Source organism: Paralichthys olivaceus, chromosome 8 (assembly GCF_024713975.1).
Source record: "Paralichthys olivaceus isolate ysfri-2021 chromosome 8, ASM2471397v2, whole genome shotgun sequence".
NCBI classification, from domain to species: Eukaryota; Metazoa; Chordata; class Actinopteri; order Pleuronectiformes; family Paralichthyidae; genus Paralichthys; species Paralichthys olivaceus.
In genome coordinates, this window is record NC_091100.1 from 1,473,171 (window position 1) to 1,500,000 (window position 26,830).

The following is a 26,830-nucleotide window of genomic DNA, read 5'->3' on the forward strand; positions in this document are numbered from 1 at the left end:
CACAATGACTCAATGAAAAGTGGAGGGGAGAGGCGAGCACACTGTACGTCTGCATGAGAGAGAGGGAGCAGAGAACACAGAGCAGAGTGGAAGAAGAAGAAGAAGAAGAAGAAGAAGAAGAAGAAGAGGGGGAGGCAATTGGAGGGAGCTGTGAGGCTGTGGACAAGAGAAGGGGAGGATATACTTGTCTTCTCCCCCCTCCTCTCTTTCTCTCCCTCTGAAAGGCCACTCTGGGATCAAGTGGCAGCCGTTCAGTCCCAGCTCAACTTCACCTGGCTGCTCGTCTCTCTCAGCCTCTCGAAGCGTCTCATTCCACCTCAAGCCTCTCCCTCCACTTCTGTCCTCCTCAAGGAGCTGCTGCCGCTCACTCACTCCACGTCCTGTGCCTGTCTCTGCAGTGTGGTGGAGCACCGCAGGAGAGCAGGATGCCTGCTGGGAGAGGAGGGGTCGGAGCCGGGTCAGGACTCGGCTGCGGGACAGCTCTTCGCTCTGGGCTGTGGACGACGCTGGCGTGGGGCGTTGTGGTGCTGCTGGCAGGTGGTGGATGTGCGGAGGCGTGCCCGGCTCTGTGCAGCTGCCTGGGGAACACGGTGGACTGTCACGGCCTGGGGATCCACTCCGTACCCAAGAACATCCCCAGAGGGACCGAGAGGCTGTGAGTACTCGTGCACTGACCGTGTGTGGGTTCACGTTAGGTTCCACTTGTGAGGACGATCAGGGATAGTAAGAGGAGGGGGATCCTTCAGAGTGACGGCACCTCACTTCATGTGTAGGACCAGGTTCTATTAGTCTTGGTTTATAGGTCAGAGAATGAAGGTCCGCACATGTATGATGAAACACACATATCTGCATGTGTGTGTGTGACAGAGGAAGATGAAGGAGTTTCTGTGTGTGTGGATTTATAAATTAGTCTGTGGTGGGAATTGAATTATCAGTGTGACTCACCCTGTGTGGAGTTATTACCATAGTGTGTGTGGCTTTGTGTAATTTCTGGTTTGCTGCAGTGTCTTTTCTCCGGTGCTCATTAGGTCTCTTTACATCTGTTTAACTTCATCACACACACACTCTCTCTCTCTCTCTCACACACACACACACACTCACAGTGCTGCTCTGCGGCATCGTTGCTCTCCCTGTTGTGATTTCACATTCAATTGGTTTTTAATTTTCTCCATTATCATGTTTATATTATTCACATGCCTCATGTTCTGCACAGAGTCCTCATCGTCTGCTAGTGACTGACTCCTCACACGGTGAAACTGCACAAGGTTCAGAACATTGTGATATGATATAAATCTTTGCTCCTCTCTGACTCACCTCCTGCAAATGTTTCTCACTGCACATTTTCAGTTCCTGGCTCCGAGTCTAATTAATGAGAACACGTCTGCCACATATTCCATCTTAACGAGGCTCCTGGTGTCCTCTGTGATGACCCTAACATGTTTATTTAAACTTTCCAAGACGTGTTGATTTAACGATGTGAATTTTAATAAGAGCTTGTAGTTTATGATGCTGTTGTACCAGAATGCATTGCACTAGAATGTGTTTCTAATGTTAAATCCTTAGAAACCACTGCAACCTCATCAACCAATACATTATATAGTCAAACAAACTGAACATTATTATATTTGTATTTATAGTTTCCATTTGTCTGAAACGTTAGAATATGAAATCAGATAATATCTATATTCTCCGGTAAACATTTCACTTTTGAGAAGTGACTCACATCAACTTCTCGTTCTGCCCCACTGATCTAATTTTCCTGAAACTTCCAGGAGTCATTAATCTTCCCTCCGCACGGAAACGAGCGCTCAGATCGTGTTAACACGTTTAGCAGCCGCTATTTCCAACGCAAGTCTGCTTCAGATTGAGATCACGTCCGTTTCCAGGAATGCCTCTGACGGCCAGAGAAGATGTTTGAACCAAAGTTCCTCTAATCTCCTGATGATGATGATGATGATGATGATGATGATGATGATGATGATGCTGGTGGTGTCATCGTTGGTTTCTTGTCCGTCCCGCAGAGAGTTTCTACTTGTGTTGAACGTCAGTGTGAAATGACGACTCTCTGAAACTGTCCTTCACTGTTGGATTCCTATTTGTCAGAGCCGAGGTTGTGCTGGAGAGTTCTCTTTTGAAACCCTGAACTGAAATGGGAAATGGGACATATGTGAATATATATAAATATAAATATAATACACAAAAGGACGCACTTTATCTGTTTCCTTCTCAGTGTCCTGGTTGTGGCTCTGGGTGAACATGTGTGTGTGTTTACTTCAGGTTCCAGAGTGCCTGTGTGTGAATAATTGATGATTGTCAGCGGTGCCAGCAGAGATACATTATCCGTCGTCCTCTCTGGTTTACTGTAGCGTGGAGGATGTTTTCCCCTCTGAGGCTGATAGCTTTATGATCGGGGACGGGGGGGCTCGGGCTCCCGGTCAAAGAGAAATGGCCTGGAAAAAAACTCTGAGCCCGCAGAGCCACTTGCCCGTTTGTCTTCTCGCCGTCACAGTTTCTCTCTGAAGGTTGTTTTGCTGTAAGAGGAAGTGACAGTGGAGGAACAGAGGAAAATGGCTCAGCGTCGACAACATGACGTGTTGCTGGTGCAGATCAGAGGAACAGGGTCCTTTAGCCTTTAACCTTCATGTACAGCTTCACTGAAGCTTCGTGTTTGCTCACAGTTTCACTCGATCTGTTATTTTTAGTTTCACTTTGTAATTTAAGGACTAAAGAATTCTGTCCGACACACGTACGTTCTGTCGCCGTCTTGACTCTGATCGGTTTGCAGACGGCGAGGTGACACAGATTCTGTGTCTTGGACAACGGAGATACTTTTTATTCCCTTTCTGTCGCCTAGTTTAACGTTCACTAACGTCAGCAGTGAACTCTGTGACCTGGGCGCAGAGCAGCCGCGGTCTGTTCCAGTCCAGAGTTGGTTCTTATCAACAGACTCGTCCCAGATCAGTGCAGCGTTCGTGTTATTCTACGTACAAACGGCTGAAGGAGAAACTTCACCGACAGGCATGTGCTGAAGTTTGCAGATGACACCGTGCTAATCAGTCTGCTCCAGGATGCAGAGGTCGATCATGTGCCAGCTGTGGAAAAGTTTGTCGAGTTCCTGAAGATACGAGCATCGACTGCAGGGAAACACTCTAACGCCTCGCTCGCTTGTTGGGTACCTGGCTACTTCAAGAACTTCAGATCAAATCCGATTGTGTTTGTTTTGCCTCATCTGGTTTAATAATCTGCACAAGGTTGCGACATCGTCTTAAGTGAACAAGAACTTGAACTTTGACCTCAGTACATCCACAACCTGGAGAAAAAGGCCCTTTTTAGAAACAGTAAGTGTTCTGTCACTTTTCTTCATTTAATGGTTGAGGAGTAAATCCAGCTCACAATAAGAATGAATCACCTCAGCCCATGTGTGACTGGAACCAACGACCAACGACCGGTTATTCCGTCCATGTAAACTAACCAGCGTGACCTTTTGACCTCTGAGTCGTTTCCCCCCCCCCTCAGACAGTCCCTGCCCTGCAGTGGAGAGGAGTGACTCATTAAGCTGCTATTTGTTAAAGGGCTTGTCGCCCAATTAGCATGTAAAGTGATCTGAGGGTGTGTGTGTGTGTGTGTGTGTGTGCGCTGGTCACCGGTGGGCATAGTTAGTGGTGTGTGTGTGTGTTGGTTAGAGACGTGTGTGTACAGTATTCCCTGGGAGACAGCCGGCAATAAGAGAGTCATTTATCAAGGTGACTGCACCGGTCCCACCAAACACCCCCTCCTCGCCGGATTGTCATGGCAACGCTGAAAAATGGATGCCCCTGTGGGCCCTGATGAGCTCGGTTATTTGAGCAGAGCGAAGAGGAATGTGTGTGAGAAAGAGCGAGAGCGGGGGAAATGTGTTTGCGAGTGTGTGAAGTGGAATCAGAGAAAAGACTAAAGAGCAGAAGTCAGTCAGTCACTTCTGCTTCTGGGAACAATATCGTTTAAAAAAAAAAAAATCCAAGAGAAGGAATTCAGGTCACTGTGGTTAACGGAGACGCCGAGGACGATTCAGAACATGCTCACGATAACACAGAGAAACTACACTAACAGTGTTAACTTGTAAAAGCTTTTAACACTTATTAACGTTAACAAACGTCTAAATGGATGATGATGATAAATCCATTACTTGTATACGACTTCATAATGTTCTGAAAAAGTTTTAAAGACAAACTTTGTGTGAGTAGCAGTATTAGTAGTAATGAGTAGATGTTTAAGTTTTAATTCAGAGTTTAAAGATCAACAACAGAATTTCTCTGCGTTGGATTAAGATTTTAAAACTCTGCCAGGAAAATAAGATGAAATTGAATTTTAGCGGTGATTCGTCTGTAGAATGTGACACACAGAGCGGTCCGGGCACTTTGCTGCAGGACGACAGAGTTTGATGCTGAAGTGTCTTTAACAATCAGCTCGAGGAAATCTGCAGACGAACCCAAACTGTGTGAGCGTGTTTGAACGGGACTATGAGACGCAGGTCGGAGTCGGACTCTGCGTTTTTGTAAAGAGAGTCTGTGGATACCAACTCAAACATGAACACCTGACTCAGCTGCACACTGAATAAACACTTATTTTCTCCATGCACCATTTTACAAATTGGGCATGAAATAAAAATATGAATCAAGCTGTGCGTTTGTGTGTGTGTGCGCCGTAATGTGTTGCCGCCAGTGAGACGGCTAATCGAGTGTGCAGAGGATTAGCGTTAGCGACTGACGCTGTGGGTGGAGAGCGGGAAAGTGAGGTGCCACGTGCACACAGGGACGCTACACACACACACACACACACACTTAGAGGACATTGCATTGAGTTACTGGACATTTAACAGAAGTTTAATGCTTCATTTCACAGGGACAGAGACGTCTCTGTCTCTTTTCATGTTTAAATTCCGCCACACAGTGAGAAGTCTATTGGAACTGGAATGGCACAGAGCTCATACACCTCCGACGAGTTCTGACAGTCTCCTTCACCGAATCACATAAGTATGTCTCAGTATTTTCCATCAAGACACGTGAATCTCTCTCTGTGACATCAGTGAACATTTCAATAAATATCTGACAGTGTTAAAGAATGTAAGAAATAAAATCCTGGATCCACCCGTTTTCCCAGATCTGCTCCAGAGTTCTTCCTCGGCCCATCCCCCAACCCAATTTCAATGAAATCAGTTTGGTCGTTTTTGTCTGTTATCTGTAATCGGATGTGAAAATTAAAAAACGTTGTTTAATTTCAAATGCACAAACAAGGGATGAACAAGTTATCGTATTAAAATCGTGATCTCGATTCACGGCTGTATCTTTTCTTACTGACGATTCTGCTGGATTCCCATCAGCTGCATCAAAACACGCACTTCTACTTCCTCCTAATAAAGCGCCCCTCCCCCATAATGCTGCGTGATCTCTGCCTCTCCCTCAGTCTGTGACAACGCAGCGTCGCATGGTGCAAAAGTTGCAGACAAAGAAAAGCAGAGAAAAGTTTGTGTTGCGGACAAAAAAAACTGAATCTGGAAGAAAAGCTGCTGATGATGGAAGAGATGGTACTCAGCGGTAACACATCTGTCTGAAACTGCTGACACACACACACACACACACACACATGTCTCTATACTAAGTTCAGTTTCGTCACAGACGTAGAGGATCTTAAAACTTTAAAGTTAAACTGGAGCTTTCAGAAGACTTTGTTACAGTTGGGTATAAGTAACACCAGTTATTAATTAGTAGAATCTCTCTCTCTCTCACACACACACACACACACACACACACACACACACACACTCACACACTCACACACACACACCTAATTTCTCAGTTCCATTACCAGTGAGCTCCACCTCAGCTTCTTTCACCGTCTCTCTTATAATCATTGTACCATTTTCCCTGCAGCCCCTCAGTGGGAAAGACGCTGCTAATGAAGTGCCATTAGTCCTGAATGTGCGTGCTTGTGTGTGTGTGTGTGCGTGTGTGTGTGTGTGTGTGTGTGTGTGAGATGGGGAGAGTGAGGAGGAGAAGGCAGCAGGAGGAGGAAAGTGGAGAGTTGTTTCAGGCTGTCAGATGAAGAGGAGGACACGGGGAGGTGAAGATGTTAGTGAAACCTCAGAGAGTCTTACTGTTGACTTGGGTTTCTCATGAAGACTTCAGGCAGATGGTGATTTATCAATAAACTCTGCCTCGTTCCTTTTGCATGTCAGGAAATGACTTGTTCTTTGAGCAGCAGTACGTTTGCTGCTGATTCCAGGTACCAAGCGTCCGGGTGGGATGTTGGGTCCAAATGAACGACCCGAGAAACCTCAGACTCCAACATCTTGTACCGGATGTTCTGTTCTCGTGAAACAGAGAATTAAAATCCACCTTTCTTCTTTTCTTTGTATTTCTTTATTTCTAATTGTGCGTGATTCCTGAAACTCATCTCGCGACCCTCGAATCTTTACAACTGCTGTTTCTCTTCACAGTTTCTCAGTGAACATCGCAGACAGTAAATAAAAAATGGACGACGCAGCTCGACTTCCTCCCACTTTCCAGAAATGAAGCCAAAAAAATCTCAGAAATGACAAACGGTGCCGTCGTGTGCAGAAGATACGAGATCTGTCTGTGCAGCTGCGATCGATTGGACGAAGTTTCACCCAGTTATACGTCAAATAACTAGAAAACCAAACAAACCAGCCAAACTGACAGAAACAGGATCTCTGAACGTGATCTCACTTCCTGTCTCTGTCCGCTGCTCCACCTCTCACGACGCGGAGGATTCGATGCTGTTGTGTCTGCGCAGAAAAAAACCTGCTGCTGCGTTTTCGAGTGTGAAAAACAAACCCCAGACCCAATTTTCTGATAACGGTCGGCACGACGATGCCGCTGACGATGGCAGCGTTTGTGTTCTGGTGTATTTCGGCTTCATCTCCGGATAGTGGGAGGAACCGGAGACGAGCTAATGAGCGTGTTCATGATGTCAAAGTGAATCAATGAGAGTTTTTCATGTTGTTTTAACAAACGCGAGGATTCGACTCAAGGAAAAACTTTCCAGTGTTTCCAGAATTATTCACAGTTTGTCTCATTCTTGGATGTTTGACTCGCTCCACTCACCGTTTGTCTTTTTCTGTTTGTTTCTTTTCTCTCTATCCACATGACGTATTTCATCATCTTACTGAATACACCTCCTCCTCCTCCTCTTCTTCCTCCTCCTCCTCCTCCATGTCAGATCTGACAGTGGAGAGCTGAGCGGATCAACTGCCTCACTGCCCACTGAGGCTGTGTGTGTGTGTGTGTGTGTGTGTGTGTGTGTGAGACGCGTTCTGCTTTAATGAGCTATTGTTTGGCAGAGTCGCCACTCGAGGGGAGTCTGTCGCTCAGCTGACCCCTGACCCCGCCATGCTGCACAAAACTCAATTAACCACGCCTCATCAGGCCGGTGCTTGTGTTCATCTCTCCCCTCGAGTCTCTCTCCTCCTCCTCCTCCTCCTCCTCCTCCTCCTCGCACAACAAAGACAGAATCCTTCGAGCGCTCCGTCATCGCTGGCTGATACTTTTCGTTCTCTGTGTGTTTCCTGCGTCGTCCGCACGTGCTCCTGTGTGAGTGTGAAAAACGCGGCCGCTCGCTGTTCGTCCCCTCGTCCTCCTCGTGCGTGTTTCTCCAGCGAGGTTTAGCTGTCGGGGTAATTTCACACACATCCAGGGAGTGATTTTGGACCCCCCGCCATGACCCGTCTCCATCCATCCTTCCCTCCCTCGCTCCCGGCCAATCCCCCTCCCTTTGCTTCCCGCTCGAGAGCCAGCACCTCCTCCATCACTGGGCTGTGAGACCTCATCTTCCAGTTGGATTAGATTGTTCCACCTTCAAACGGTGACTACACCCAGGTGACAGTTCTTGAACTGAACTACTTAGAAACGTGTCTTTCTTTCCACCATAGATTCGGACAAACTCCTCTAACTTTCTGTAACTTTCCTTCGTCTCTAAAGTTGGTTCTGCTCCGACAAACCGACCTTTGCCGATTCCAGAAATCTCCGTCTGTCTGTGACTCACACGTCAACAAGCCGCACGCCTCTCATGTGTATTGTTCAGCGGCCCAAGTCCACAGCCCGTCCCGAACAGGCAGGGTTAGAGCAGACACTGAACCGGTGTCCTCGAGGTGGATTGTTTGTTTTGCAGATGTTGTCGTTTGTGTGTTGAGTTGAGAGTTCAGGAAGTGAAGCTCGTCAGGACTGAAGGAAACGACAACAGTGGAGGGGGAGTTTCTGTTGTTGTGACAAAACGATCAGTCAGTTCATTGATAATGAAATTCATTCTCATGAAAGACAGTACACACAGTACACACACAGTACACACACAGTACACACACAGTACACACACCAAACCACAGCATCCTCTCTCTCTCTCTCTCTCTCTCTCTCTCCATCTTTCCTTCACATGGGACAAGGCAAGGTCACACTCTGCTCCACCCTTTACAGTGGTCCAGCAACATGACACCCCCCCCCCCCCCACACACACACACACACACACACACACACACACACACAGGTACGTGCACGGGGCTCAGCTTACCTCTCCTTCCACAAAGCCTCGTGGGAAGAGTGACATCATCCCCCTCTCTTTCTTCGCCGCTGTCAATCAAAGTAGACAATGCGGTCACGGGGTTAAACCCCTCCCTCAGAGTGGCTGGACGAGTAGAATATCACATGACGCACGTTGGTCGACAGTTTGCACCTGAAGTGAACGAATGAATGTTGGCAGGATGGAGAGAAACCCCTGGAGAGAGAGGAGTTAGAAACATGTGACAACATGAAGCAGGTGCTCGTGTCGTCCTCGAACTGCACGAACCACGGACTGTGAATGAAGATGGACGACGTGGCGGCTCGCAAAAGTGAAGCCAAAGGGGTTTGATGGCCCCCTGGAGGCTGGCTGCAGTATAGGTCAGAAAGCCCGCCTCCTCCATGTTAGAAAAAGTCAAAGTAGACGGGCACTGATACGGCGGCTTCATCCCCCAATCGCTGCACAGGCTTTTGGAAATTCTGGATAGTTGGCGGCACGGTGGTGCAGTGGTTTGCAACATTACACTGGAAGAGCCTGACTTTGAGGAGAGCTCTGATTATTTATTACATCATATTGTCCTGCTGCCGTGTGAGTCGTTCTTTACTTCTGAACAATGTGTGGAAGCAACAATCAATATTTTTATCCAACAATAACTGAGTCGTGTGTCTGAATTCTTTGTATTTGAACTTGTGTACTTGGCCGCAGACCGTAAACATGTTGATGGATGTTTCTCAGATCCCACAATTGATAAAGTTTATTAATTTGATATGAAGTTTTCTGATCTGCTGTTTGTCTTTCCTGTCTCTTTCAGTGACCTGAACGGAAACAACCTGACAGTCATCACCAAGACGGACTTCTCTGGTCTCAAACACCTCAGAGTTCTGTAAGTCACTGCCTCGTCTATTCACACCACTGTTTATAATCCGACCTTCGCTCACTGCTGTCGGACGCCTTGTTGACACGGCGGCAGCTTGTGTTTGTCCAGCACAGATTTCCCTGGTAGCTTTAGGTCCGGCAGGAATGTGGGGATCATCACCACAGAGCCGTCGAGGGCCAGAGGGCACGGAGCGACGCTTGAGCTCAGCTCTGACACGTGAACCACCCAGAGGTGCTTGTTCGGTGTCGGTGTCAGTCAGATTTACAACAGGGAGGGGTTTGTCTGTGACCCCATGACCTGGAAACACCGTGCCCTCTGGGAGAGGATGGATGAGCAGCGGTTTCCTGTGTTAACCCACGGATTGGGACGGTGCTGAGTGTCAGTGATGGACACGAGGTGTTAAAAGGACGACATGCCAGGAGCTAATGACATCTCCGGAGGCCTGCTCAGAACAGATTAGCTGCCCGCTGGGTTCCTGGGAGCTGGCTGCCGTCAGGAGGGGGTTTGATGTGGGGGCGGTTTGGAGAAACCTGCGCTCATGAGAACGTGAGATGTCAGAACTTCAGTTTCATTATTTTGTGTAAGGATTCCTGCAACAGCTCGCCCCAGAAGACGTAGGATGTCGGGTCGGTTCAAGAATGAATCAACGGGAATCGAGCGCAAGCAAACAAAGATGGACGACCCGTCTCCACTTCCTGCCACTATCCAGAAATGAAACAATAAATATCCCAGATATGAACGCGAGCATCTTGCCGAGATGTCTTTTAGAGGCAGAGTCTGTGCAGCGGCGATCGGGGGACGGAGCAGCGGAATCAAGGCGCCGCCAGAACACGAGCTCCACCAATCACGAGTCAGCCTCAGCTGTCAATCATGATGTCTCAGCCCCTTTTTTATAACATCAACTAAATAATTAAAACCAAACTTATTGGAGACATGAACACTTGAACATCATCGAGAGGAGACGCCATGTTTGTTTTGCTAACCCTTTCCTGTCTCTGGAAGTCTGCTGATGTTTCCTGAGAGAAAGAAGTTTCTAATAGCAAAACTAAAATGAAACTATAATTACATTTTGTTCTGAAATGTTCTTATTATTTCTAGAATCTCACTTTATGACACCTGCAGCTTCCTGAGTCTATTATGATGAGTTGATCGATTATTTATGATCTGCAGACATCTAATGGAGAACCAGATCGGTAACGTTGAGAGGGGAGCGTTTGATGAGCTGAGGGAGCTGGAACGACTGTGAGAGGACACACACACACACACACGCACACACACACGCACACACACACACACACACACTATAGAATCAAGGTGATGTTTTCATTAGTTGCCTAATCCACCATGTTCTTGTCCATCTAGTCGTCTCAACAAGAATCATCTCAGTCAACTTCCAGAGCTGCTGTTCCAGAAGAATGAAGCTCTGTCTCGACTGTGAGTACAACTACACACCTTCTGTTATAGATCTATAGATCTATAGATCTACCCTACGCTCTTAATTTACTCCCACGTACATTCTGCAGCATCAGGACCAAGTAGTTTGCGGCTCGTCTGTGAGCTCTAAAGCCACAGTGTGTGTGTGTGTGTGTTGTGTAGTGACTCTGATCAACTCGCTGCACGTTGTCATTGAAGTGCCCACATTGTGCTTTTCTGTTAGTCTCAACAAAGAGAGTCCAGTCTGCTCCTGAATGAACTTAAACACCTTGTGTGCAGTCGTGGATTGTTTTACGTTAAGCGTCTCAGAGAGAACGTGTAACACGGCCGCCTACCGGGTAGTTTGGCTACAGTTACCGTGGCTACACCCGAACGGGAAGCCTCTGGGTCAAGGACGCTATATTTCTGATATCCTCTCAAAGAACAAGCCACTAATTGGGTTGGATCTAGTTGTTTTTTTCGGTGCGGTTGGGCGCAGGCTACTCTGAACTGTTACCCTGCTAGAGCTCCATTGTTGGCATTATACCATCGCTGCATATTAGCCCAGTTTGTTTGGGTTTAATAATAATAGTAAACCATCACAGAGCAGTTGTTTCCTGCAGCTTCAGGCTGAAATGTGCTCGCTGGATTTTCTAATCAAAAATTGACCCATTTTTCTCACCTAGAAAACTCAGTGAAAGTTTCCCTTCGGACGACAGAAGCACCACAAATCACTTACAGGCTCCCGCAGGAGCAGGAGGCTCAGTTTAATTTGACAACCCAACACACATGCACTTACACACACACACACACACACACACATACGTGCACACACAGAGTTTTTATTTTTTTCTTGTTTAATTAGTGAGAGCTTGGACACAGTTGGTTTTTACGCAGCTAAATGTGTCACACAGACGCTGCTGTGAAGTCTTTGTTACAAGAGAGGGAAAGTATCTGCTGACTGCCTGGAGACACACACACACACACACACACACACACACACACACACACACACACACACACACACACACACTGCTGCACAGAAAGAAAAGCAAATATACCAGCACTCTTTAATTAAGTTTTCTCATTGATTGATCGATCCATTTGTGTGTGTGTGTGTGTGTGAGTGTGTGTGTGTGTGTGTGTGTTTAAATTGGTTTAAATGGTTGACACAGAAATTTTCCAGCTACAAAGAGACGCTCCTACTTTCCCTCTGAGCAAAGGGAGTAAAGTGGATAACAGCCATGAAAAATAACAGTAATTACAGGAGATGAACAGGTGGACGTGTGTGTGATTGTGTGTGTGTGTGTGTGTGTGTGTGTGTGTCTCTCTGTGTGTGATTGTGTGTGTGTGTGTGAGTGAGAGAGAGGGGGAGAGCAGGACAGGCAGATAAAGAGAAAATGTTGAGAGCGATAAATGGTGAAAGAAAGTGTGTGTGTGTCCTGATTATTTGCTGTTTGTCTTTTTGGCAATTTCACACTCTGGCTCCCATCAGGGAAAACAGAGATGGAGTTGGCATGTTCCATCAATCAGAACACACACACACACACACACACACACACACACACACACACACACACACACACACACACACACACACACACAGTGCAGAGCCATTAGCACTTCCTCCTGCAGGAGTGATTTCTTTTCCTCCTGCTGCGTTGATGGACTCTATGAAGCACAGTGTCCCTCAGTCACACACACACACACACACACACACACACACACACACACACACACACACACACACACATCTCTGGTGTAATCTATGTCTCCCAACACATTCATGTGCACACACCCATGGACACACAAATATGTTTGTGTGCTTTAATTCTCTCTTTGTCCATAATACCCCTCCTCTCCTCCACCCACGTGTTTTCTTCCGCTCCAGTTTTGTCGACAGTTAATCAGAGTTCAGAAAGTTTTATTTGGTGTTTTTACATTTTTACGTTTTTCTCCATGTGGACGGAAGCTGTCGTCGACGCCGTAGTTTGAGCTGAACGTACGGGGAAGTGGTTTCCAGCGGCTACAGTCTCTCGTGTAATAATAATGTGTTAATATCACATGTTCATACTTTCACCTGCGCAGCGTCAGGAAACGACCTGCGTGTGTTCTTCTGTCGGATCCATCGTCGTCATCATCGTCTGTCCTCCTCCCAGCGTCAGCTCATCTTTATCTCCACTCTCTTTCCTCTCCACCTCCGTCTTGTCGTTTCCTCTCCTTCCGTCTCTCTTGTTTTTGCTCACTCTCATTTCTCTCTCTCGACGGTCTTTTGTTGGTTCGCTCCACACCCAGTAACTGTCCTTTGTGTGTTTTGATGATACCCAGAGGCTGCCTGCATGTGTGTGTGTGCGTTCGTGTACCAGGTTGCGCCCCCCCCTTCCAGAACCTCCCTTTAGCCTAGGGGAACCCAGGAATTATGGGAGTGAAGCTAAATGTGACACACACACACACACGCTCGCTCACCTTGACCTGGAGGTGAACCGTGTGTTCAGCTCCTGTTTCCTGTTGACTGTGGATTGATTGAATTGACTCTGTTAAACCAGGTTAATGCTTCGTCCTGTCGACTCTGATCGTTACGAGGACTCAACGAATCTGAAATGATTTACAGTAAAAAAAATAATTAAAACTTCAACGCAATGAAGTGAAGCTCAGCAAATACTTAGATGGTGAATTCACATTTGAAAACACTGAACACTTCTCCTCCAGTTTCCATCAAGGCTGCGTGGAGGGAGGAGTCAAGCATACTCGCTGATTCCGATGACGTCAGGGCCGAGCCGTGCATCTCTGTGGTTTTTAAGCGTGCAAATTTTGAGACTACGTATATTCCGTCTAGACGTTCCTGAGATATGTCGCGTTCACGAGTCCAAGAGTGGGATTCGTGAGGTGACAGTGACCTTTTGACCGTCTTTGATTCACAGTGGCGTTCTTGAGATAACGTGTTCACAACAACGAGACGGACGGCCTGAAAACCCAATGCTGTCGTCGGCACAGAGACTAAACCAGTGAGCGAGAAAGAGAATAAACCTCTGAGTGAGCGTGTGCGTGTTTTAATGTGTTTCTTTTGGGCGTGTGTGTTAATGTTTCCCCTCAGACGCTGGCAGAGCTTCTCTCATTAGTCGGAGTGGCGGAGCTGCCCTCATTAGCGACAGTTGATTGGCGTCTGAGCGCGGTTAATTAACGGTGTGAATCTGACGACAGCTGTTGTGAGGTTAACCGACGGAGTGTGACCTCCACGTTTACCTGACTAATCTTCTGAGGGAGACGAGCAGGGGTGTGTCTGTGACTGTGTGCGATAATTGCTTCTGTTAGCATTTGTACCGTCTAATTGTCTGTGTGTGTGTGTGTGTGTGTGTGTGTGTGTGTGTGCATGTGCTAATTACACAGATTTGCATCCACACAACAAAGTAACCGTGTTGTGTTTTTGTGTGTGACGTGATTATTTATCGGTGTGTCTGCTGAATGAAAACGAGTCTGAGGGAGAAAGCGTGTGACGGTGGCACGTGTGCGTTTCTGAAACACGGGTACATTTGAATGTTTAAGTCGTTGAGCGGAAACCGGTGACTGCTTCAACCCTACAGCTACGTCCGTGTGTTCGGTTCATCTGCACACGCATGCAGTTCTTATGTTTACACGAACAGCTGGACTCACACGTGTCACTGCTGCAGACGTACGAGCAGGATTTTCCCAGAAATGTGTTTTCCTTGAAGCTGGGTCTGTGCGGCGCGGCCCGCTGCGCGTGGGGACGGCTTCGCACTGGACACCAGGGTCTGCGGCGAGGACGACACCATCACTCCCCTTACAAAAACCCACTCAGCTGTTATTCTTCATGTGTGTGTGAGTGTGTGGGAGGTCAGACCACGAACACTGATGTTCCCTCTGTCATGTTCTTCCAAAGTAAAGCTGACATGCTGAGGGCTGTAGAAAGGCATGATGGGAAGGAACACACACACACACTGTCTCGTATTGGCTCTATAGAACAAATATTAGTGGGACCATGAACAAACACGTTCAACTCTCACATCTCCGCCTCATCTGCTTCTTTTTCACTCTCTCTCTCCCTTGGGTTTTTTGTCATCTTCCTCCTCCTTCTCCTCCTCCTCCTCCTCCTCCTCCTCCTTCTTCTCAACCTCGTCACCTTCCCTTCCTCTGCCTTTGGGGTTTTTCAATTAGGCGCTTTGCTCCCCTGTGGATGGAGAAAGGGAAAGAGTTCACAGGGAGGGAGGTGGAAGACGATTCAGGGAAGATAGATGAAGATGAAGGAAAGCAAAGGAAGGTTGTAATGAAGGAAGGAACAACAGGAATTACATCGGGGGACAAAGAGGGAGGACGGCAAAGGAAAGATTCACACATGGTGAAAATATATTGGGAGGACATGACGTCAGGATGAGGAATAAAAAGGATGAAGGGAGGGATAGAGCGAGAGGGAAGGAACAATTAAAGTTTCAGATAAGAGTTGAAGCAGATTTATTTAAGAATAAAAGAAAAAATTAACAAAACTGACCAATCAACGCTGACCCGTGTTTGACCAAGAGACGAGCGAGATGGACGGACACAGAGGTGACGAGGAAAAAGACGAGGAGAGGGAACGAGTGGGAAAGTTTACCTTTCTCACCCTCCTCAGCAAGCAGGGAGGGAGGGGGGAGGGGAGGAGGAGGATATTAGAACGACAGGAGAGACGGAGGAACAATGAGAGGGTGGGGGGGGTGGGGGGGGGGATTGGACACGGACACAACGGACGACAGAGCGGATCAGAAAATGAAAAGAGGAGATAACTGGACAGAGAGCAAATATTATGAGACTACCTCCTGTCCACACACACACACACACACTCACACACACACACACACACACACACACACACACACACACACACACACACACACACACACACACACACACACACGTCCAGCTGTGACCACTGTGTTTCCCTCCAGTAAACATCATATCCAGCCTCCTGGTGTCCTGGCAACAGATGTCTTGGTAACCTGATGTGAAAGCATCTTCAATATTGTGTGTGTGTGTGTGTGTGTGTGTGTGTGTGTGTGTGTGTGTGTCCATCATTATTAATTCATTATCGTTCTCGTCAATGTTTATGAAAACTCAGATTGAAACTGAATCCGAGCCACGAGTGCGTTCTTCTTCTTCACTTCTTCTCTTTATCCTCTTGTTTCTTTAAATTGACTCCATATTGATTGAAAACAGTATTTTGTGCAAATAGTTAGAGGAAGATAAGCACGTGTTTCATTTATCGGTGTTTTTTTTTTGTATGTTACGTTTGTTGTAGTAACAGTGGAGACATAGAGAGCGAGGACGAGGAGTATATAATAAATATAATATCATAGTAATGTGAGTACAGAAGAAAAGTACCAGAAAACTCTTAAGTTAAACTGAAACCTGCAGAATCTCTGTTCTCCACAAACGGTGTCTTCTCCTTCAGATGCATTGTGGAGCTGTGTTTGTCATGAGCTCCTCTGTGTCGTAGAAAAATATCAGAACTGGTTTTTCATCTGCTCGATTCAAGGCGCCCAGGCGGAGAAGAGCAGACAGACAAAACCAAAGGGCCGGTTCGGTTCACTGGTCTTCAGCTCTGTCTGAAATGAAGCAGAAAAAACTGGACTTCACCTCTTCCCTCCGCCGTCTCGTCCTATCGAGCTCCCATCCCTCCGTCTGTCTGTATCCTCATCTCTCTCTTTGCTCTGTCGTTGTCTGTCCCGTACTTTTTCCACGTCTCTGTCTGCAGAGATGTTTTTCACTCTTCTTGCTTTTCTCTGTATCTCCCTGCACGTTCTGTACCACCCCATCTATCCATCATCCTGCCCTCCTTGTGGCCGCCCTGTCGCTCTGTATATCCGTCATCACTTCGCTCAGACCGTCATGAGGTTTGGTTTATCTTCCTCTGGTTCTGTCTCGCTGGTGCACTTTGTTTCAAGCTGACCTGCTGCTCTTCACCACAGACCTCGCTGTGATACTCGGGTTTGGCCGCTCGGAGAAAACCTCCGGTTCACCACTGAACCTTCGACAGAACCAGAGCTGTGACTGACAGAGAACTGAAAACATCAAGTGGCTGGATGCAGCTTGACAATAGAAACAGGACTATAGCTGTGGTATTGGCTTTGCAAGGCTGAATGCGCATAAAATAAAATTGTTGGGTGGAAGAAAAATGTAGAGACACTTTGCTTTTCATAGTTTCTTTAACCCGTGTGTGACCCGGAGCCGCTGCCGTCATGGTGGAGGAGCTGTACTGAAACTCTGGTCTGAGTCCACATCAGAGTGACACCACAGACAAGACAACTGTACTAAACAGGGTTTGGTGGCAAATCTGGTTTTAGCCTGAGCCGTGCTCTGAGCTGAGAGAGGTCGGTGTCTGTTCTGATCCTGTCTGTCGCTCTGCGGTGACGCTGGTCGCTTCTTTCTTTCTGAAACTGTAGAAGTGACCTGCAGTGATTGAGCCGCGGTAAATAAAGCTTGGTGAGGCTCGACCCGGAACGAGGAGCCTGAACTTCGCCTGTTATCGAACGTGTCTCGTGTGCAAACGGCACCGACTTCAACACGGAACTTCACGTGTTCCTGAACAAAACACACGTCAAGTGTGAAGCTGATGAGATTCTGACGACACAACAAAGTTCTTTCATTTGGTGTGAGAGACTGTTCTGAATGTTCATCGACCGCACTCGACAGCAAAGACCATAATTATGAGAAAAAACTATATTTGTGATATTTTAATTTATAACTACACATTTTACTGCCCCTGTGGGAACTTACAGTTACTTGTTTATCGGTTTCTAATTTTCTAATTTGCAACAAACAGCAAATTTCACAAACAATAGATTTGGATGAAGTTGTAGGCTCTGATCCACTTTCACAGAGAGACGTTTATCATATCAGCAGTGTGGGTCTCAGTAATTGGGTGTTTCCTCTGCTGTCATGCTCTGTAGTTTGACCCTGACGTTAATGGAGTGTGTCCGAGGTCCTCCAGGGCAGAGATGATCTACATCCTCCTGTGGTTCATCACAGACACACACTCACACTCACTCACTCACACACAGACACACACTCACTCACTCACGGTTCTGTTGTTGTGCTGCTGTTGTTCAGCCTCTCTCCTCTCTGTCTGTAGTGAAGTCGTACACGTGACCGTCTCTGGGGAAACAACCGGAGGCAAAAACTCCATTAAGACAAAGAGGACTCGGTGTTTGGATTCACATTTAATTACCTGTTAATGAGGCGGATCAGCCTGAAATTAAAGTGATGCTGGGTGAAGCAGGAAGTCGCTTTAGATTCATTCACAGTTTAAATGTTTGCTGTTTTAAATTGTTTCCCTTCTTCTATAAAAGTTTCTCACTCAGTGTTAGAATGTAGAAGAATATAAAGAAGCTTTCTTCTCATTATTTGCTTTAACGACAATTAAACAAACACAAATAGAAAACGCTTATTTCCATCAAACCCTTGTGGTTTTATTTGTTCATTATTATTCATTTCTCAGGTTTTTTTTTAATCACGAATGGAAAACACACTGTTCTTGTCCTTTTTTTTAAATTACATCGCAAAAACCTGAAACGAGTGATTACAGTGTCACTAGACAGTGTGGTGTTGTGTTTCAAAATAACATCACGTATATTGTTGTCTCAGCTACTACGACAAAAACCATGTGCAGCCAAATCTTTCTGAATTAAATCAAAACTAAATGTTCGATTGTTTTTCTCCACTATTTCAGGGACCTGAGTGAAAATGGCATCCAGGCCATCCCAAGGAGAGCCTTCAGAGGAGCTGCGGACCTGAAAAACCTGTGTGTGAAGAAGTACACACACACACACACACACACACACACACACTCGGATATAACAATAATGGATAAAAGAAAATCAGTAGTGAGATAATGATTCAATCTGCTCGTCACAAAGACAATTAACATTCCGCATGTCCACTTTGTGAAGACACATTCACGTCCCACTCCGCTGTGCTTCCACATATCTAAACCCGTGTGACAGGAGTTGTGTAAAGTTGTGTTTGTGGTGTTTTTGTCACCAGTCAGCTGGATAAAAACCACATCAGCTGTATCGAGGAGGGGGCGTTCAGAGCTCTGCGATCTCTGGAGGTTCTGTGAGTATCAGTCAACGTTGACCTGAAATGCACCTGTAATATCCTGGTGTTTCCTAATCCATTCTCTTCCTCCTCTCCTCTCCTCCTTTCTTCCATCTTCCCCCCCTCTCTCTTTTGTCTCCTCTGTCTTTACCAGCACGTTGAACAACAACAACATCAGCAGCATCCCAGTCTCCAGTTTCAACCACATGCCGAAGCTCCGCACCTTGTGAGTGCTATCACAGCATTACCCAGAATGCTACTTTTCTCGTATTTCCTCTTTTTGTCTTATTCTTCCCTTCCTCCTCCCTCCTGCACTACTTCCCTCCATCCCTCCTCTTTCTCCCTCTCTTCCCAGTCGTCTCCACTCCAACTCTCTGCGTTGCGACTGTCACCTGGCCTGGTTGTCTCCATGGCTGCGGCAGCGGCCGGCGTTGGGCCTCTACACCCAGTGCAGCTCCCCCCCCACGCTGAGGGGCCTCAACCTCGCCGAGCTGCGCAAGAGTGACTTCGCCTGCTCGGGTACGGCCGCTCCGCGCGGGTCATCGCTCTATTAGAGGTCAAAGTGTAGCGGGGGAGGTGGGAGCTGTAACATTCGTCTTGTCTGTGTTTGTGTGCTCAGGCCACGGCGGCGGCAGCGCCTTCGTCCAGCCGTGCAGCCTGGCGTCCGGCTCCTGTCCTCCGATGTGTTCCTGCAGCAACAACATCGTGGACTGTCGAGGGAGGGGCCTCACCGCCATCCCCGCCCACCTCCCCGAGGCCATGACGGAGATGTGAGTAAACAAAAGCAGAAAAAAAGCTGTGAATGTAAAAATGATGTTTGTCAGTTTTACTTGATGGATCGAAACACGTTTGTGTTTTAATAAGTTGTGATGACAAGCTAAGGGAGGCAAATGACCAACGTCTCTCTCTCTTAACGTCTTTTTGTCTCGTTGTGTCTCTCTCTCTCTGTCTTTTATTCTCTCGTTGTGTCTCTTTCTCTCTCGTTGTGTCTCTTTCTCTCTCTCGTTGTGTCTCTTTCTCTCTCTCGTTGTGTCTCTTTCTCTCTCGTTGTGTCTCTTTCTCTCTCGTTTTGTCTCTTTCTCTCTCTCGTTGTGTCTCTTTCTCTCTCGTTGTGTCTCTTTCTCTCTCGTTGTGTCTCTTTTTCTCTTGTTGTGTCTCTAACTCTGTTCTCTCTTGTGTCTCTCTCTCTTTCTCTCCCTCGTTGTGTCTCTTTCTCTCTCTCGTTGTGTCTCTTTCTCTCTCTCGTTGTGTCTCTTTCTCTCTCTCGTTGTGTCTCTTTTTCTCTTGTTGTGTCTCTAACTCTGTTCTCTCTTGTGTCTCTCTCGTTGTGTCTCTTTCTCTCTCTCGTTGTGGCTCTCTTTCTCTCTCTCATTGTGTCTCTTTCTCTCTCTCGTTGTGTCTCTCTTTCTCTCTCTCGTTGTGTCTCTTTCTCTCTCTCATTGTGTCTCTTTCTCTCTCTTTCTCTCCCCAGTCGTCTGGAGCAGAACGGCATCAAGTCAGTTCCTCCCGGCGCCTTCACCTCCTACAAGAAACTCAGACGAATGTGAGTCCACCAGAAACACTTTCTGTTTTGGAGACAACAATGATCTCAAGAGATTTCATGTTCAGCTGTAAAATATAAATATGCAGTTATTTGTTCTTTCTTTTATAAAAACCTCACGATGAAGCATTTTTATTTCAGGATTCAGAGCAAACAAACAGGTTTCTCCTGAAAGCTAACGCATGCTAACGACGCTAATTACTGATGTTTGTGTTTTGTTGGACACTTGATGTAAAAAGTGAAGAAGAAGAAGAAGAAGAAGGAATAATCTCAGTTGAGGGGGCGGTCGTACAAATATCAGTGGTAGAAGAAGAAGCTGGAAGCACTGGATGGATTTTAAATATAAATACACTTTATCTCAGTATTCTATTTGTTGTAATGTTGAGCCGTAACACGTAAACTTCAGCCCGGATGATTTGTGCGATATGATATAATAATAATAATCGTTTTTCGTCGTCTGAACGATAGCGGGACAAACGCCATCAAACCAGGGACGCTGCGGTTTCTACAGCTCCGTCCCCCGAGGTTCATCTCAACCAATCACATCACAGTGTTTTGGCCTCGGCAGCGGCCGTGCCTCAGTTTTACTCGTGTTTTAAACTCCGATCTGCCAACATGACCGCTCGTCTCTGCCTCTGTCTCCACTGTTCGTCGGGCTGTGGTTTTCCCTCTCGACATAACAAACAGCCCCAGTGGATTTCCAGCATCGTGGAGCGCTTGATTTATGTCCGAGGCCTTTTCCAGGGTCCCGGATGATGAAGGCAGCGCATATCTTTGTGATCTGTTTAAAAACAAAGTCCACTTTCAACCACAATAATAATGTTCATGACTTTTTGACTCTCAGCTCTGTTCTCGGTTTTTTATTTCCTTCTCTCCTTGTGGTTTTCGTTCTGTCCACTGCTGCTGCGTTTCTCTTCTCTCTTCCTTTGCCCGTTTCTATCCTCAGACATTTTTCTCTCTGTGGTTTTCCTTTTCCTCTCAATCTTATCCTTCCCCTCTTTCTTTGCCTTTTTACATCATCACTGTCAAACTGTCCTGAGCTCGTAGGGGGGGGGGGGTTGATTACATTTCCAGCCTGGATTAAGTGGTTTTGTCTCAGAATTCATTTTGACAGTTGAGCGACTGACGTGGCAGCGGAACAAGGATTTTCTAACCTAACATGTTGCGGTCTGGTCTGACGAACTGAACCAGACACGAAAAAAATCTTCTCCTTTGCCAGAGGAGCACCTCCTCCTCTCTCTCTCTCTCTCTCTCTCTCTCTCTCTCTCTCTCTCTGAGTCGGCCGTTCACGTGAAACATAGCTGTCAAGTTCACTCACGGTCCCGTCCTCCTGTTACATGGAGTTAGTCCACTTTATAAAAAGTTTCTGTACGCTCACGTTAGGAAAATAAACTTTAAAACCAGTCCTGCACGTTTGACCCCAGAGGATTCCTCATGGCGATTTTACATGAAGACAAAAATGAAACCTTGAGACGTCTCACGTCCTTCATGGAGGAGGAGGCACAGATTCAGCCTTTCAACAATAATACACTTGGTATAGTAAAATAATACAATGGTCACAAATTAACGCACCGTGTTGGATTAGTCATGAGCAGAGTTCGACATTTATAAATAGATGAGTAATTAAAAAGTCTGTTCATTGATATCAACATTGTAAATATGTGTGATTTTTCCTTCTGACTCAAGTGTGGTTGTGTTTTTTAAATTTTTATTCAGAGACCTGAGTAACAACCAGATTTCTGAAATCGCTCCAGATGCTTTCCACGGCCTCCGAGCGCTCAACTCACTGTGAGTAACACACACACACACGTCCTGACACAGTGTTGTGAGAGTGTGTCTGTCTACATGTGTTCAACATTCAGCATGTCTGAAACTCCACACCACACGCGTGTGTTTGTGCGACTGTTGGTATGAATAATGTAGAAGTGGCGCCTGCTCTCTGTAAACACATTTGTTGAAGAGCACCAGGACGTACAAACGGTCACAGCGGGTGGTCTGTGAGTGTTTGTGTGTGTTTGTATGTGAGCGGGTGTTTGTGTGTGTTTGTATGTGAGCGGGTGTTTGTGTGTGTCTGTGAGTGTTTGTGTGTGTCTGTGCTGTGGCACGTGGACTGTGTGTGAATCCATTTATCTGCAGGGATGTGATTTCAGAGTGTTACTGATGATGAGTCACATGTGTGCAGGGTTCTGTACGGTAACAAGATCACGGAGCTGCCCGGCGGAGTGTTCGATGGTCTGTCCTCACTGGAGCTGCTGTAAGTCCAGACCACGAGACTCACCCGACACTCACACATGAATGAACTCAGGGGTCGGACAGGTTGTTAAACCGAGGGACGGAAACTAAAGTCAAGCCGATGTGACTGAAAACATGAAATCATTTTGTTTTGGACATTTCATTTTGACTGTGTAGAATAGATATAGACCAGAATACAGCTATTTCACTGCTCAGAAGAAAAGAGTCCGCAGAATTTGTTTTCAACGTTTGAATTGTTGTGACACTCGGTTGTGTTTGTTCTTGTTCCTGCAGGTTACTGAACGCAAACAAGATCCACTGCATCCGAGCCACCGTGTTTAAGGACCTGGAGAATCTGGCTCTACTGTCGCTGTACGACAACAAGATCCAGAGTCTGGCTAAAGGAACCTTCAGCTCCCTGCACAGCATCCAGACCCTGTGAGACACACACACACACACACACACACACACACACACACACACACACACACACACACACACTCAGCACTGTTTGTTCACTCTGTCAGTTCCAGCACATTGACATCACACCACCCTCTAAATTTCCCATCAGCCACCTGGCCCAGAACCCCTTTGTGCGACTGTAACGTGAAGTGGTTGGCCGACTTCCTGCGTTCGAATCCCATAGAGACCAGCGGGGCCCGCTGTGCCAGCCCACGCCGCCTCGCCAACAAACGCATCGCACAGATCAAGAGCAACAAGTTCCGATGCTCCGGTCAGTGTGTGTGTGTGTGTGTGTGTGTGTGTGTGCGTGCGTGTGTGTGTGTGTTTGAGCTCCTCTAAATCTTTCGAACCTTTCGACTGATGTCGTTTTCTATCTTGGTTTTTTTCCCATGACAGCCAAAGAGCAGTACCACATCCCAGGTGATCATGTGTGTTAGTGTGTACATCCGTGTATTTGTGTGTCTTGTACATTGTCATTAGTATTAAAGATGCATCATCAGCTCTAACCCATGAGACCTCAGTCATTGTCATTTAAAACTAAAATTATAGATATTGTCTGCGTCTGTCGAGACTGATTCATATGGCGAGTAGTTTCACACATGTTCTGTCTTTTTCTGCATTATCTTTATGTGTGTGTGTGTGTGTGTCTGTCTGTGTGTGTCTGTGTGTGTGTCTGTGTGTGCGTGCGTCCAGGCACTGAGGACAGACGTCAGAGCTACGAGTGTAACAGTAAGCCGGTGTGTCCCGCCAAGTGTCGCTGTGAAGCAAACGTGGTCGACTGCTCCAACCTCCGCCTCACCAAGTTCCCTGAGCACCTGCCGTCCTCCACCGAAGAGCTGTGAGACACACACACACACACACACACACACACTCATATGAATACACACATGCTGGGCACGGCCTCTTCATGGATATCCATGTTGACATGCGTGTACGGACTCATGCTGCATGGATGCACACACGCAGGACAAACACACAGATTCCAAACCGACTCTTCTGCTAATGATGTTTTTCATGTTCTGTCTCTGATCGTCGCAGGCGTCTCAACAACAACGACCTCTCCGTGCTGGAGGCCACCGGCGCCTTCAAGGGCCTGACGCAGCTCAAGAAAATGTAGGTCGCTTGGACAACTTCAACAATGTTCAAAAGTAAACTGAGAATGTTCCCAGTTCAGGAACGTGTGATTAGATCACTTCACCTCTGGAAAACATCCCAGTGACTGTTTCTGCAAATTACCACCATCACGAGGACTGTGAGGTTTTATTCATTGTCTTCCTTCCTTCCAGTAACTTGAGCAACAACAAGATCTCAGACATTGAGGACGGAGCGTTTGACGGCGCGTCCTCGGCGGTGGAGCTTCACCTCACAGCCAATCACCTGGAGTCTGTGAGAGGGAGCATGTTCAGAGGGGTGGAGGGACTCCGCATGCTGTGAGTTCACCACCAGCATCAAACTAGAAAACACAATACGGAGACAAAGACGATACTGACTGCCAACTCTGTGTGTGTGTGTGTGTGTGTGTGTGTGTGTGTGTGTGTGTGTGTGTGTGTGTGTGTGTGTGTGTAGCATGCTGAGGAACAACAGGATCAGCTGTATCCATAACGGCAGCTTCACAGGTCTCGCAAACGTCCGGCTTCTCTCCCTCTACGACAACCAGCTGAGCACCATCCTGCCCGGGGCCTTCGACACGCTGCCCAACCTGTCCACGCTGTGAGCGACACACGTCACACGTCACACGTCACACGGACAGTGTGTGTGTCTGTATGTCACCTTCTTTACCTCCTTCTTTTCTTCTCTCGATCCACCAGGAACCTCCTGGCCAATCCGTTCAACTGCAACTGCCGTCTGTCCTGGTTCGGGGCCTGGCTGCGGAGCAGGAGAATCGTGACGGGGAATCCTCGCTGCCAGGGCCCCGCCTTCCTCCGGGAGATCCCCCTGCAGGACGTAGCTGTGCCCGACTTCCGCTGTGAAGATGGTAAGAAGCACACACACTTGTGTCTGAGCCACGAACTGCCTCAAGCTGCGGAGGAGACAAGAGTTAAAACATGGTGGAGAGCTGAAACCCTGCAGTGAAACTTTGTTCTCCGGTTCAGGCTCGGTGCTGGACGACAGCAGCTGTTCCCCGGGGCCTCAGTGTCCGACCCAGTGTACCTGCCTGGACACGGTGGTCCGCTGCAGCAACAAACACCTACAGGGTCTCCCCAGGGGGCTGCCCCGCAACGTCACCGAACTGTGAGTCGGAAAACACAACCCGACGTCTGTTGTTGCAGTGAAAACCTGGAAAGGTTGAGATAATATCGAGGCAATAAGCTGCGCACAGGAAATATTAATGACCAGTGCGTCAAGTCACGCAGATTTAAGTTTTGTGTGTTAGTGGCCTCTAGTGGTGAGGTTGCAGATGGCAACCAAGAGTCAAGAATCGATGGTGGGCTTCAGGAGACATCTTCTTCTGTTCTGTTCTACTTAATATGATAAATCCAGGAGACAGGAAGTAAACCTGATGAATGTTTGATGAAGATTCAGATTATCTGTCGTCTTCTCAGGTATCTGGATGGAAACCAGTTCACCAGTGTTCCTCAAGACTTGGCCTCCTTCAAATACCTGCAGCTCGTGTAAGACAACGACTTCTCACACATGACCGAGCCCGTTGAGACAACTACAAGTAGAGGGTCTCTCAGTGGAGCTCGGACCTCCCACAAGGTCCAGCGGTCTCCTCATGAAACCACATTTTCCAAGGAAACAATTCTTGGATATGGTCGAAGACTCAGGGACGTTGAGGGGACGGATATCTATGAGTGTGAATCTAGAGGACGTATGAGTGGAAATGACAGAAACCATTCTCTCTCTAAAAAAACCTCTCACAATAATACTAGAAACATTAATGTCTTTTATTTATTGTTCACTTTTCAACACACAACTGTCAAAAAACAGCTGAATATTATTTATTATGAGTTAACGGGTTCTTCTGTCGGTGTCACTAAACAAAAAACAAACATCCGGGGTGAAAACTTCAGGAGGCAATTCATTCATTTCAATTTTGTAAATAGAAAAAGCTTCCAGAAATAATTTGATCTGTGAAACATATTTTGAAATAGTTTCCTTTTGGATTTCAACACATTGGACTTTAAATTAAGCAGAATAATGAGGATGAGGATGAGGTGCTGACTTTAAGATTTAATTTCAGGGTCCTCACGTCAATATTGAGTGAATGTTGTGAGACTCTCACTTAAACCAAGTCTGATAGAATAATCTAAACCTCAGTGACCAAGTAGTCGAACAGTGATTCAGACAGTGAGTCACACTGAGTCAGTGTTGTAACCTCAGTACATCTGATCTTGTGCGTCATCCTCAGACGACCAGCAGGAAGATGATTATTATTATTCTTAGTCTCTAATTTATTCTGACAGTTTTATTGAGATTCAAATCTTTTTTCCAAGAAACAAACAAAGACGGACTGAGGACGAGATCAGACACCAGGAGTCTGCTGATGTTTGTGGGTCAGAGGCTTCAGGTTTCAACCGTATAAAACATTTCAAATCTTTATTTAACTATTTTTAAAATGAGTCTGTACTGTTCCTTAGAATTAAGAGCTGCATTTAAAAACCCTGTTAACCAGATGTGGACTTAAACATCTGTATATATATATATATATATATATATATATATACAGTATA

General features: G+C 46.7%; 1 pseudogene; it reads left to right on the plus strand.

Moving 5' to 3' along the window:
• Positions 1–26,830, plus strand: part of LOC109643916 (slit homolog 1 protein-like) — a 39,287-nt pseudogene continuing 12,457 nt past the window's right edge.